Raw genomic sequence first — 13,405 nt, forward strand, 5'->3', positions numbered from 1 at the left:
CTGTGCCTGGCCTGTGGCGGATAGCATAGTTGTATGCGGACAACGTGAGCGCCCATCTCTGGATACGGGCCGATGCATTCGTATTTATCCCCTTGCTTTCAGAAAAGAGGGATTTAAGCAGCTTAGGGTCGGTTTCCAATTCAAATTTGAGCCCGAGCAGATATTGATGCATTTTCTTTACCCCTTAAACACACGCTAACGCTTCTTTTTCAATCATACTGTAGGCCCTCTCGGCCTTAGACAGACTTCTGGATGCAATTTCCCAAATTCATTAGCTTGTTGCAATACACACCTGACCCCATACGACGACGCATCACATGCTAGCACCAAACACTTACATGGATCGTACAACACAAGCAATTTGTTTGAACATATCAGCTTCCTAGCTTTCCTTAAAGGCATTTTCTTGGCTTTTACCCCATACCCATTCATCTCCTTTACGCAGTAAAGAGTGCAGGGGTTTTAACAGTGTTCTAAGACCCAGTAAGAAGTTACCAAAATAGTTCAGGAGTCCTAGAAACGACGGCAGCTCCGTCACGTTCTGTGGTCTCGGTGCATTTTTGATTGCCTCCGTCTTCGAATCGGTGGGCCTGATGCTGTCTGCCGCGATCCTTCTCCCCAGGAACTCCACTTCAGGCGCCAGGAAAATGCACTTAAAGCGTTTTAGCCTGTGTCCCACACAATTATGCCGACTAAGAACCTCCTCCAGGTTCTGCAGGTGCTCAACGGTGTCCCGACCTGTAACCAAGATGTCGTCCCGGGAAGACCACGGTGCGCGGGACCGACTTCAGCAAGCTTTCCATGTTTCTCTGGAATATGGCCGCGGCCGATCGAATTCCAAACGGGCATCTGTTGTAAATGAAGAGACCTTTGTGCGTGTTGATGCAGGTGAGGCCCTTCGATGATTCCTCCAGCTCCTGCGTCATGTAGGCCGAGGTCAAGTCCAGCTTCGTGAACGTTTTCCCTCCCGCCAGCATCGCAAATACATCGTCTGCCTTTGGTAGCAGGTGAGAAATGATTGATAGTTACTTTGTAATCACCACAGATTCTGATGGTGCCGTCTCCCTTGAGGACTGTAATAATCGGCGTGGCCCACTCATTGAATTCGATCAGCGAAATGATGCCCTCTCGTTGCAGCCTGTCCAGCTCGATCTCCATCCTCTCTCTCAGCATGTAAGGTACCGCTCTCGCCTTGTGATGGATGGGTCGTGCCCCCAGAATCAAATGGATCTGCACTTTTGCTCCTTGGAACTTCCCAATGCCCGGTTCGAACAGCGAGGGGAACTTGTTTAGCACCTGGGCACATGAGGTGTCGTCAATGGACGAAAGCGCTCGGACGTTGTCCCAGTTCCAGCGTATCTTTCCCAGCCAGCTCCTGCCGAACAGCGTGGGGCCATCGCCCAGTACCACCCAGAGTGGTAACTTGTGCACCGCTCCATCGTAGGAGACCTTTACAGTAGCACTGCCAATTACAGGATTCAGTTCCTTTGTCTAGTTTAGTACGAATGGGAGTCAGGACTGGCCTTGAGGCCTTGCTGCACCATAATTTATCGAAAAGTCTTTTTGCTCATTGGCTTGCGCCCGTGATCAGCTCATTGGACACCGGGGGTCCATTTAATTCAACCTTCAGCATTATTGGGGGTCACTTTGTGGTAAGTGTGTGCACCCCATATACCTCTGCCTCCTCGGTCTGAGGCTCTGGTTCGTCATGATCTACCCTGGATCTATTCTCCTCTGTAACATAGTGGTTTGCAGGATTAGCAGGGTTTTCAGCTCGCCTGAGGTGTCCCATTGTTCCACAGCCCTCGCAAACGTATCCTTTGAAGCGGCATGAATGGAAATGATGATCACCCCCGCAGCGCCAACAAGGTGTTAATAGTCTTGTATTCACCACCCTTGATGGTGGACTCTGAGTCATCTGCGGACGTGCAGCTGCAGAAATGTAAGTCCTGCCCTGTACATTTTGATTCAATGTTACTTTGTTCACAGTACTTGCAGCAGCACTCGTGTGCTGAGAAATTTGTTTGGTATTGTCACTGGTGGCGATAAATGCCTGGGCTATCGCTACGGCTTTTCTCAAGGTTGGGGTCCCTACAGTAAAAAGTTTGCGAAGTATTACTTCATGGCCAATGCCAAGTACAAAGAAGTCCCTGAGCATGTGCTCCAAGTGTCCTTCAAATTCACAATGTCCTGCAAGGCACCTTATCTCGGCGACATAGCTCGCCATTGCCTGCCCTTCAGACCTCTTGTATGTGTAGAACCGATACCTCGCCATCAGAACGCTTTCCTTCGGGTTTAGAATGCTCCCGGACCAGTGTGCACAATTCATCGTACGACTTCTCTGTGGGTTTCGCTGGAGCAAGCAGATTTTTCATGAGGCCAAACGTTGGTGCCCCACAAACGGTGAGGAGGATCGTCCTTTGTTTGGCATCGTTTGCTTCTCCTTCCAGCTCGTTGGCCACGAAGTATTGGTCGAGTCGCTCCATGAAGGTTTCCCAATCATCTCTCTCCGAAAATTTCTCCAGGATGCCCACGGTTCTCTGCATTGTTGCGGTGGAGTTCGTCATTTGTATCTCGTCACCAGTTGTTATGTCTTTATTCAAGAGTCAGACTAGATACTGCAAGCTCAAAGTAAGGTGTGACTGTAGTCCTTTATTACAGATCTCAGAGTGCCTCTCCAGCCTGTGAGGCCTCCTTATATACAGGTACTCCCAAGGGATTGTGGGATCCCTTGGGACTCCAGGGGATAAGCCCTCTGGTGTTTAGACATGGTATTTACAGGTTTACATACATAACAGGTAGCATCTTGCTCACTTGAACTGATACTGTTGTGCGGTATGGTTGCCATTAGACCTATGACATCTATTCTGCTTGGTTTCATAACTCTCCCTCTAATTCGGGCTCACCCCCTTCTGCATTTCTGCACCCCGGTGACTGTGAACTGCTACTACTGCTGATAATTGGTGAAATTCCTTAATATTTTTCTCTGCCATCTCCATGGAGGTGGCTATCTTGCAAGCTTTCTCAAAGGAGAGATCATCCATACCTAACAACTTTGATTGGATGCGTTCATCCGTTAGTCCACATACAAATTTATCTCGAAGAGACCTGTTTAGGAATCCTCCAAAATTGCAGAGTAGAGCCAATTTTCTTATGGCAACAATGTATTCACTAATGGTTTCATCAGGTCTTTGGTTTCTCATTACGAACTTATAGCTCTCCGCTATTTCTAAAAGCTATGGATCAAAATGATTCTCCAATATCTGTAGTATGTCTGAGAATGAAGCATCCATAACCTTTCTCGGGGTTAACAAATTCACTGATACCATAATTCTCTGCACCAATCATGAGTGACATAATAGTTTTCACCTTCTCGAGCACTGCTTGATTCCTTATTTGTGAATTTGCCACACCTGCTGGAACTTCATTGACATCATTAGCTCTAAAAAAAACATTTGCAATCTTTCACTGTAGGATCTAAACGATTCCTTATTGTTGTCAAAGGCTCCCAAATTACTGGCATAACTCATTGTCAGATCCATATTGCCTTCTTAGCTTAATAGCCATCCATCACTCTCAATAATCTTGAATTGCTTTTCAATTACTCTAAATCCTGACATAAGGAAAGTACTGCTTTGGCCATAACTGCATATATACCAAGATCTACACTGTTCTGATCGGTTTCCACTCAGTGAAGTCTTTGATTATCACAAGCTCTTTTTAGAAACATAGAAACAGAGAAATTAGGTGCAGGAGCAGGCCATTCGACCCTTCGAGCCTGCACCGCCATTCAATAAGATCATGGCTGATCATTCAACCTCAGTATCCCTTTACTGCTTTGTCTCCATACCCCTTGATCCCTTTGGCCGCAAGGGCCATATCTAACTCCCTTTTGAATATATCTAATGAACTGGCCTCAACAACTTTCTGCGGTAGAGAATTCCACAGGTTAACCACTCTCCGAGTGAAGATGTTTCTCCTCATCTCGGTCCTAAATGGCTTACCCCTTAGACTGTGACCCCTGGTTCTGGAACTCCCCAGCAACGGGAACATTCTTCCTGCCCCTAACCTGTCCAATCCCGTCAGAATTTTATATGTTTCTACGAGATCCCCTCTCATTCTTCTAAACTCCAGTGGATATAAGCCCAGTTGATCCAGTCTCTCATCATATGTCAGTCCTGCCATCCCGGGAATCAATCTGGTGAACCTTCGCTGTACTCCCTCAATAGCAAGAACGTCCTTCCTCAGATTAGGAGACCAAAACTGAACACAATATTCCAGGTGTGGCCTCACCAAGGCTCTGTACAACTTCAGTAAGACCTCTCTGCTCCTATACTCAAATCCTCTAGCTATGAAGGCCAACATGCCATTTGCCTTCTTCGCCGCCTGCTGTCCCTGCATGCCAAACTTCAATGACTGATGTACCATGACACCCAGGTCTCGTTGCACCTCACCTTTTCCTAATCTACCGCCATTCAGATAATATTCTGTCTTCCTGTTTTTTCCACCAAAGTGGTGGCACATTATACTGCATCTGCCATGCATTTGCCCACTCACCTAACCTGTCCAAGTCACCCTGCAGCCTCTTAGCACCCTCCTCACAGCTCACACCGCCACCCAGCTTAGTGTAATCTGCAAACTTGGAGATATTACATTCAATTCCTTTGCCTAAATCATTGATGTATATTGTAAATAGCTGGGGTCCCAGCACGGAGCCCTGCGGCACCCCACTGATCACTGCTGCCATTCTGAAAAGGACCCGTTTATTCCAACTCTCTGCTTCCTGTCTGCCAACCAATTCTATATCCACGTCAGTATATTACTCCCAATACCATTTGTTTTAATTTTGCACACTAATCTCTTGTGTGGAACCTTGTCAAAAGCCTTTTGAAAGTCTAAATACAACACATCCACTGGTTCTCCTTTGTCCATTCTACTAGTTACATCCTCAAAAAATTCTAGGAGATTTGTCAAGCATGATTTCTCCTTCATAAATCCATGCTGACTTGGACTGATCCTGTCACTGCTTCCCAAATGCGCTGCTATTTCATCTTTAATAATTGATTCCAACATTTTCCGCACCACCGATGTCAGACTAACCGGCCTATAATTCCCCGTTTTATCTGTCCCTCCTTTTTTTAAAAGTGGTGTTACATTAGCTTCCCTCCAGACCAAAGGAACTGATCCAGAGTCAATAGAATGTTGGAAAGTGATCACCAATGCATCCACTATTTCTAGGGCTACTTCCTTAAGTACTCTGGGATGCAACCTATCAGGCCCTGGGGATTTATCGGCCTTCAATCCCATCAATTTCTCGAACACAATTTCCTGACTAATAAGGATTTCCTTCAGTTCCTCCTTTTCGCTAGACTCCCGAACGCCTAGTATTTCCGGAAGGTTATTTGTGTCTTCCTTAGTGAAGACAGATCCAAAGCATTTGTTCAACTGGTCTGTCTTTTCTTTGTTCCCCATTATAAATTCACCTGATTCTGACTGCAAAGGACCTACATTGGTCTTCACAAATCTTTTTCTCTTCAAACAGCTTTTGCAGTCAGTTTTTATGTTCCCTGCAAGCTTCCTCTCATACTCTATTTTCACCCTCCTAATTAAACCATTTGTCCTCCTCTGCTGAATTCTACATTTCTCCCAATCCTCAGGTTTGCTGCTTTATCTGGCCAATTTACATGCCTCTTCTTTGGATTTAACACTATCCCTAATTTCCCTTGTTAGCCACGGTTGAGCTACCTTCCCGTTTTATTTTTACTCCAGACATGGATGTACAATTGTTGAAGTTCATCCATGTACTCAATAAATGTCTGCCATTGCCGATCCACTGTCAACCCTTTAAGTATCATTTGCCAGTCTATCCTAGCCAATTTATGTCTCATACCATCGAAGATATCTTTCCTTAAGTTCAGAACCCTAGTCTCTGAATTAACACTGTCATTCTCCATATTAATAAAGAATTCTACCATATTATGATCACTATTCCCCAGGGGGCCTCGCACAACAAGATTGCTAATTAGTCCTCTCTCATTACACATCACCCAGTCTAGGTTGGCCAGCTCTCTAGTTGGTTCCTCGACATATTGGTCTAGAAAGCCATCCCTAATACACTCCAGGAAATCCTCCTCCACCGCATTGCTACCAGCTTGGTTAGCCCAATCAATATGTAGATTAAAGTCACCCATGATAACTGCTGTACCTTTATTGCACACATCCCTAATTTCCATCCCCAACCTCACTACGACTGTTTGGTGGTCTGTACACAACTCTCACTAGCGTTTTCTGCCCTTTGGTATTCCGCAGCTCTACCCATAAAGATTCAACATCATCCAAACTAATGTCCTTTCAACACTGTTCAGTACTCACAAAAAATTTTTTACTACAGGGTACCAGAGTCTCATTCTGGAATCATGCTGCTGGTATATCTCCTTGCTGTGCTCCACTTGCATTTGCCTTCTCATTAAAGGAAATTCCACCAAAGATCTCTTCATGAAGAAACTCCTATCCTCGTTGCCATTTTGTAATGTATTTGCTTCAAAGGTTCTTTGCTTAAGAATTCATAGCAACACATTGCTATTAAGAAGTCGTTGGTTTATTAGCAAAGAGTTAACAATCACACTACACATTACCAGTTCAACTATTTTAGTTGTGCACTTTAAACAAATGCCCCCTGCAAGGCAGGGGTCACACTCCAAAATAATTTATTTTCCAGTGCCCCTTTTTGGGGGGGGGGGGGGGCGGGGTTTAGGGCACTAAAAACAGAAATTATACAAGTGCCCCCTGGCTAAAAGGAGGGGGGGAAGGGGGCACTAAAACCAGCAAATTAAACAAATTAAACTTTAAACTTAAATGATCAAATTAAAATGTGGTTGCCGGGGTGATGATGCACTCCAGTCCCTCCGGAGCCCACCTACCACGGAAGGCCGTGAGCGTACCGGTGGACGCCCCGTGCTCCATCTCCAGGGACAAGCTGGCTCGGATATAACCGCAGAAGAGAGGTAGGCAGTTGGGCTGAACGACCCCCTTGACCACCCGCTGCCAGTTAATGGCCACCTTGGCTAGGCCCAGGAGCAGTCCTATAAGGGGGCCTTCTGATCTGCCCACTCCCCTCCGCACAGGATGCCCAAAGATCAGAAGCGTGAGACTGAAGTACAACCAGCATTTGAAAAGCAGCCCCTTTAAATAATTAAAGACTATAATTGAAGATTCTAAATACTATAGAATCTTTAGAGGAATATAGAAAGTTAAGAGGCATAATTAAAATGGATATTAGGAATGCTAAGAGCGAGCACGAGAAATTCTTGGCTAGTAAAATTAAGGAAAACCCTAAGATGTTCTATAAATATATTAAGAGGAAGAGAGTAACTAAAGAAAGGGTAGGGCCTATTAGAGACCATGAGGGTAATCTTTGTGTGGAAGCGGAAGATGTTGGTAAGTTCTTAACGAATACTTTGCATCTGCTTTCACAAAGGAAAGGGGCAATGCAGATACTGCTATTGAGGAGAAGTGTGATATTCTGGATGAAATAAATATAGTGAGAGGGGAAGTATTAAGGAGTTTAGCAGCTTTGAAAGTAGATAAGTCCCCAGGCCCGGATCAAATGCATCCCAGGCTGCTGAGCGAAGTAAAAGAGGAAATAGCAGAGGCCTTGCCGTCAATTTCCAGTCCTCTTTGGATCTGGGCATGGTGTCGGAAGAAGGGAGAAAAGGACAGGCTGAGTAATTACAGGCCTGTCAGCCTAACTTCAGTGGTGGTAAAATTATTGGAAAAAATTCTGAAAGACAGGATAAGTCTATATTTGGAAAGGCAAGGATTAATTAGGGACAGTCAGCACGGATTTGTTAAGGGAAAATCGTGTTTGACTAACTTGATTGAATTTTTTGAGGAGGTAACCAAGAGGGTCGATGAGGGTAGTGCGTACGATGTAGTGCGTATATATGGACTTTAGCAAAGCTTTTGATAAGGTTCCACATGGTAGACCGATCATGAAGATTAAAGGCCATGGGATCCAGGGCAAAGTGGCAAGTTGGATCCAAAATTGGCTTGGAGGTAGGAAGCAAAGTGTAATGGTTGATGGATGTTTTTGTGACTGGAAGGATGTTTCCAGTGGGGTTCTGCAGGGCTCAGTACTGGGTCCCTTGCTTTTTGTGGCATATATCAATGATTTAGATTTGAATATAGGAAGTATGATTAAGAAGTTTGCAAACAACACTAAAATTGGCGCTGTGGTTGATAATGAAGAGGAAAGTCATGGGCTGCAGGAGGATATCAATCTACTGGTCAGGTGGGCAGAGCAGTGGCAAATGGAATTTAACTCAGAGAAGTGTGAGGTAATGCACTTTGGGAGGGCTAATAAGGAAAGGGTATACACATTAAGCGGTAGGCCGCTTAATACTGTAGAGGAACAAAGGGACCTTGGAGTGATTGTCCACAGATCCCTGAAAGTAGCAGGCCAGGTGGATAAGGTGGTTAAGAAGGCATACGGAATGCTTGCCTTTATTGGCCGGGGCATAGAATATAAGAGCAGGGAGGTTATGCTTAAATTATATAATACTTTGGTTAGGCCACAGCTGGAGTACTGCGTGCAGTTCTGGTCACCGTATTATAGGAAGGACATGATTGCACTAGAGAGGGTGCAGAGGAGATTTACTAGGATGCTGCCTGGAATGGAGAATCTTAGTTATGAGAACAGATTGGATAGGCTGGGTTTGTTCTCATTGGAACAGAGGAGGTTGAGAGGAGACCTCATTGAGGTGTGCAAAATATTGAGGGGCCTGGACATAGTGGATAGTAAGGGTCTATTTCCATTGGTGGAGGGGTCTATTATGAGGGGACATAGTTTTAAGGTGGTTGGTGGAAGGTTTAGAGGGGGTTTGGGGGGGGGCTTCTTTACGCAGAGGGTTTTGTGGATCTGGAACTCGCTGCCTGGAAGAGTGGTGGATGCAGAAACCCTCACCACTTTTAAGAGATGGTTAGATGGACACTTAAAGTGCCGTAACCTGCAGGGTTATGGACCTAGAGCTGGTAATTGGGATTAGACTGGATGACATTTTGTTGGACGGCGCAGATATAATAGTAAGTACTGCAAGGAATTGAATACGGCCAGGGTGATCTCCTGGACTAGTTGCGATTGCTTGGATGGGTCGGAGAGGAATTTTCCCAGATTTTTTCTCCCTAAATTGGCCTGGGTTTTTATCTGGTTTTTGCCTCTCCCAGGAGATCACATGGTTGGAGTGAAGTGTAGAATGTTTCAGTATAAGGGATCGCAGTTGTGTGAGGTGGACTGGTTGGGCTGGATGCTCTTTGCCTTTCCGTCATTGTTCATAGGCTTTCTGTAACCTTTAGGGCTGCTGACCAAGGGCCGTGCGGCTCTTTGTCGGCCGGCGTGGACACGGTGGGCCGAAATGGCCTCCTTCTGCGCTGTAAATGTCTATGTTTCTATGTTTCTACGAGGGGCTGCAACCTCACACACTCAACATAAATGTGGAACACGGACTTTTCCAGGCCGCAGGAATTGCAGGCAGCCTGGGAGTCCGTGAACCTACTTAGAAACCTATTGCACAGGACTGCCCCGTGCAACACCCTCCGGGCCAAGTTCCCAATGAATAAAGGGAGGACTCCCACATAGAGAGCACTCCACTGGGGACCCCTGCCTCCTCCGGATGGCAAGATAGTGCACCATGGCGTGTCCGGACGGCAGACAAGGATGGCAAAATGGAGGGTGTGCAAGAGCAGCCCATACAGGAATCCTCTCTGTGCAGAACTGAAAGGCACGGAGGGGATTTCCCAGGGGAGGCTCAAGTTGTGAGGCGCCGGCACCCGAGGGAGTTTTGAACAGCTCTACAACTATTTTTTTGTTGTAAACTAATAATCAAGTGCCCCTGATTAAAGGGGGAGGGAGGGGGGCACACTTCAAAAAACTTTTCATGTGCCCACTTTTATTTTCCGAGGGCACCAAAACACAAATTATACAAGTGCCCCCTGGCTAAAACGGGGGGGTGGGGCACTAAAACTGACAAACATAGACAAATTAAACTTTAAACAATAGTAATCAAATTAAAATTTGGTTGCCGGGGGTGATGATGCACTCCAGTCCCTCCGGTGCCCACCTCTCGCAGAAGACCGCAAGCGTACCGGTGGACACCGCGTGCTCCATCTCCAGGGACACCCTGGCTCAGATGTCACCGCGGAAGTGAGGCAGGCAATCAGGCTGAATGACCCCCTCGACCGCCCGCTGCCTGGACCGGCTAATGGCCACCTTGGCCATGCCCAGGAGCAGTCCTACGAGGAGACCTTCCGACCTGCTCGGTCCCCTCCGCACAGGGTGCCCAAAGATCAGGAGAATGGGACTGAAGTGCAGCCAGAATTTGAGGAGCGGCCCCTTTAAATAATGAAACAGGGGCTGCAACCTCGTACATTCAATAAAAACATGGAACATGGATTCTTCCAGACCGCATAAATTGCAGGCGGCCTGGGAACCCGTGAACCGACTTAAAAACCTATTGCACGGGACTGCTCTGTGTACCACCTCAACAGCTCTATAACTCTTTTGTTGAGAACAAAATAAACATTAAATCAAGTGCCCCCTGATTAAAGGGGGGGGGACACTCCAAACACTTTTCAAGTGCCCCTTTTTTTTTTGAGGGGGTGGTTTTAGGGCATTAAAAAACACAAATTATACAAGTACCCACTGGCTCAAAGTGTGTGTGTGGGCGGGGGGGGGGGGGGGGGGGGAGACACTAAAACCGGCAATTAAACAATTTAAACTTTAAACGATAATAATCAAATTAGAATTTGGTTGCCGGGAGTGATGATGCACTCCAGTCCCTCCGGTGCCCACCTCTCACAGAAGACCGCGAGCGTACCGGTGGACACCGCATGCTCCATCTCCAGGGACACCCTGGCCCGGATGTAGGCGCGGAAGAGAGGCAGGCAGTCGGGCTGAACGGCCCCCTCAACCGCCCGCTGCCTGGACCGGCTGTTGGCGCCCTTGGCCGTGCCCAGGAGCAGTCCTACGAGTAGGCCTTCCGACCTGCCCGCTCCCCTCCGCACAGGGTGCCCAAAGATCAGAAGTGTGGGACTGAAGTGCAACCAGAATTTGAGGAGCAACCCCTTCAGGTATTGGAATAGGGGCTGCAACCTCACACATTCCATAAAAACATGGAACACGTACTCTTCCAGACCACAGAAATGGGAGCCCGTGAACCGACTTATAAACTTATTGCACGGGACTGCTCCGTGCACCACCTCAACAGCTCTACAACTCTTTTGCAGAAAACCAAATAACAGTTAAATCAAATGTCCCCTAATCTGGCCTTTTTTTTTTGTTTTTTTGGGGGGTTTTTTGGGCACCAAAACCATAAATTTACAAGTGCCCCCTATAAAAGGGGAGGAGGACACTAAAACCGGCAATAAAACAAATTAAACTTTAAAACATATAAAATCAAATTAAAATTTGGTTGCCGGGGGTAATGATACACTCCAGTCCCTCCGGTGCCCACCTCTCACGGGAGGCCATGAGCGTACCGGTGGACAACAGCTCTACAAACCTGTGGCATACTCACAGGTGGATACATTACATCTCTCTCCCCCTCCCTCTCTCCCTCTCCCACTCCCGCTCTCTTTCTCTTTCTCACCCACCGCTCCCACCACGCGCTCCTCTTGGCTCTTCAACAATGTCGGGGAGGCCCTGCCCCCTCTTGCCTGCGCCCATTGGCTCCGCCGCATCTACTGCCGTCTCCTCATTGGAGCAGACCCATCGCTCCTCGCCCTGATTGGTTGCGAGGCCAGGCGGGCCTTGATCGCCCACTGGTCGGTACAACTGTTACTCAGTATGGACCACGTGCTCATAGCTCCAGCCCCCGCCCCAGGACACACAAAAGACAGACAAATTATAACTGATTATTATAGATTTGTGGAAAGATGCAGCTACAGTAAGCTTTTAATGAGGCAACAACATTGCAGTCTTTCCCACACGAGGAAATATTTCTTTCGACACCACACTATTGATGTAGATTTTTGTGCATTGGGTAGGCAGTGAGCAGGCCATCTATTCCGCCCACCCATGATGATGCTGTTGGGAGGCCCGAGCAATGTTTGTGGCTGTTCCTCATTGGAATACAGCAGGCGAGTTTGCCAGCGTTAACGGCACTCTTTATAGGCAGCTTGCTGATTGGGAGGGTGGGGAATCTTGTGGGGCAGTGCCACATAAAGAAAGAACTTGCATTTCTATAGCATCTTTCATGACCTCAGGCTATCCCAAAGTGCTTTACAGCCAATTAAGAACTTTTGAAATGTAGTCACTGTTATAATGTAGGAAACACAGCAGTCAATTTGCACATGGCAAGATCCCACAAACAACAATGTCATAATGACCAGATAATCTGTTTTAGTAATGTCAGTTGAGGGATAAATATTTTCCAGGACCCCGGTTGAGAACTTCCCTGCTCTTGGTCGAAATAGTCCCATGGGTCTTTTATGTATACCTGAGAGGGCAAACAGAGGCCTTGGTTTAGCATCTCATCCCAAAAGACAGCACCTCCGACAGTGCAGCACTCTCTCAACTGAGCCACAGCTGATACCCATAAAAGGTGGTCAGTGGAGAATGGGCAACATGACATCATCCAGGATGCCTCGATTCTGTGACACAGCTGTGGAGGAAGGAGGTCCTCTTTCCTAACGATGAGCAATGGTCTCCCGGCAATGTACCTAGCAGCAATGGAAAGAGGTGGCTGAGTAGGTCAATGTCAGTAAGCATAGATTCAAGGACATGGCTGCAGTGCAGGAAGAAATTTAACAACCTCACCAGGCCTGCTAAGTCAAGACTTTCCTTCCTCCCTTCATATCTTTCTTACTCACTATACTGCCCTGCACCACCTTACTTTAGCCCCAGCAATATTAATTCTTCCTTTCCTCACTTCCAATGCTTCTCATCCAATCACAAGGGGACACATTGCTACACTTCCTTCCACTTGTAGCCACATACTCAACACCTGCCACTGCCCTTACAACTATATCCCCCTCTTGGCCACACTTGTTGCCTCTTTCTCACACCAGCATGCACAGTAGGCTAAGCTGTCTCACACATCTTTAAAACATTTCAACAGGACACACACTAATCTACTGCCATTTTCCTTGCAGGAGAACTGAAGGGAGACTTCAAGAATAGGAGAAGGCCCGTTACACTGCAAATTCTGGCACTAATCATGGAGCCGGCCATCGACAGTATTTGCAGAGAGAAGGCACACAGCATAGGAGATGGAAAGGCTGGATGCCATGCACAGTGTTATATATGCAAACTATAGATATACACTCTGTGTAGTCACTGTATATTTGCATAAGATAGAGACTTATTACCTGATGTACTATTAATAAGGTTTACACTGTGTATATACTATGC

General features: G+C 46.7%; 1 protein-coding gene across 1 annotated transcript in view; it reads right to left on the minus strand.

Moving 5' to 3' along the window:
- LOC139263806 (stathmin domain-containing protein 1-like) overlaps positions 1–13,405 on the minus strand; it is a 68,106-nt gene that overhangs the window by 25,389 nt on the left and 29,312 nt on the right. The window lies entirely within an intron of this gene.

The sequence above is a fragment of the Pristiophorus japonicus genome, chromosome 5, assembly GCF_044704955.1.
Source record: "Pristiophorus japonicus isolate sPriJap1 chromosome 5, sPriJap1.hap1, whole genome shotgun sequence".
Classification (NCBI taxonomy): Eukaryota; Metazoa; Chordata; class Chondrichthyes; family Pristiophoridae; genus Pristiophorus; species Pristiophorus japonicus.